At 40.0% G+C, this 1,667-nt stretch overlaps 1 non-coding gene across 1 annotated transcript; it reads right to left on the bottom strand.

The window, feature by feature from the left end:
* Positions 1–488: 488 nt before the first annotated feature.
* Positions 489–596, bottom strand: LOC127742246 (small nucleolar RNA R71). The gene has a single exon (XR_008003434.1). It is a non-coding gene; the product is annotated as a small nucleolar RNA R71 (small nucleolar RNA).
* Between the last annotated feature and the right edge of the window lie 1,071 nt (positions 597–1,667).

The raw sequence follows: 1,667 nt of genomic DNA, 5'->3' as shown, positions 1-1,667 counted from the left end.
CTGAACCTGAAAGGACTTTGAAGAGAAAACTAAGAGAAGCTAAATTACAACAATCCAGAGATAACCTTACAAAAATTTTCGAAAAGGAAGAGGAGATGGAAGCCGAAAATAATAATGCAAGGAGGATGCTTGGTGATTATACTACACCTACTTCCAAGTTTGATGGAAGAAGCATCTCAATCTCTGCCATTGGAGCAAACAATTTTAAGCTGAAACCTCAACTAGTTGCTCTAATGCAACAGAACTGCAAGTTTCATGGACTTCCATCAGAAGATCCCTATCAGTTTTTAACTGAGTTCTTGCAGATCTGTGAGACTGTTAAGACTAATGGAGTAGATCCTGAAGTCTACAGGCTCATGCTTTTTCCTTTTGCTGTAAGAGACAGGGCTAGAACATGGTTGGACTCTCAACCTAAAGATAGCCTAGACTCTTGGGATAAGCTGGTCACAACCTTCTTGGCTAAGTTCTTTCCTCCTCAAAAGATGAGCAAGCTTAGAGTGGATGTTTAGACCTTCAAACAAAAAGATGGTGAATCCCTCAATGAAGCTTGGGAAAGATACAAACAGATGACCAAAAGGTGTCCTTCTGACATGCTTTCAGAGTGAACCATTTTGGATATATTCTATTATGGTCTATCTGAGTTTCCTAAGATGTCACTGGACCATTCTGCAGGTGGATCCATTCACCTAAAGAAAATGCCTGCAGAAGCTCAAGAACTCATTGACATGGTTGCAAATAACCAATTCATGTACACTTCTGAGAGGAATTCTGTGAGTAGTGGGACGCCTCAGAGGAAGGGAGTTCTTGAAATTGATGCTCTAAATGCCATATTGGCTCAGAACAAAATGTTGACTTAGCAAGTCAACATGATTTCTTAAAGTCTGAATGGATGGCAAAATGCATCCAACAGTACTAAAGAGGCATCTTCTGAAGAAGAAGCTTATGATCCTGAGAACCCTGCAATGGCAGAGGTAAATTACATGGGTGAACTCTATAGAAACACCTATAATTCCTCATGGAGAAATCATCCAAATTTCTCATGGAAGGATCAAAAAAGGCATCAACAAGGCTTTAATAATGGTGGAAGAAACAGGCTTAGCAATAGCAAGCCTTTTCCATCATCTTCTCAGCAACAGACAGTGATTTTTGTACCTTCTGCACCCATGTTGTAGGCAATGAAGTCACTGTAAGGGTTGGTCATGACCAAGTATATTGACGCTTTGATTGCATGTCAGGAGTACAGTCTAGGGAGTTGATCGGAAGCCTTGTAATAGCAGCCACGTCCAGAAGAGACATTCCAATCATTCCACATGGAAGGTGGAAGTTGTTAATTGTTCTGTTCCAGAAACAGGTCACAGCCCCAATCATCTAAGGGTGAGTGGTTAGTGAAAAGTGGGAGAGCCTTAGTAATTCATGGATTCCTGAAGATTTCCAATCAACATTTTTGGTCGGCTCAAGACGACGATACCAAGCTGTGAAATCATAGCCCCTAGGACTAATCTTTGGATTATTTCTAAAAGTTTTTTGATTAATAAAATGAGAAATATTGAAGGATTGATTTATCAACAAATCTTCCCCTTTGGCACTTGGGAAGAAAGAGAGTTTTTTGTTTGCTTTTTTCTGAGATTCAATTGGTCCAAAGAAACAGTGTGTCTCAGCTCCAATAG

Source organism: Arachis duranensis, chromosome 9 (assembly GCF_000817695.3).
Source record: "Arachis duranensis cultivar V14167 chromosome 9, aradu.V14167.gnm2.J7QH, whole genome shotgun sequence".
NCBI classification, from domain to species: Eukaryota; Viridiplantae; Streptophyta; class Magnoliopsida; order Fabales; family Fabaceae; genus Arachis; species Arachis duranensis.
The sequence above is the reverse complement of the archived record's forward strand: the minus strand, read 5'-3'. Positions and strand labels throughout refer to the sequence as shown.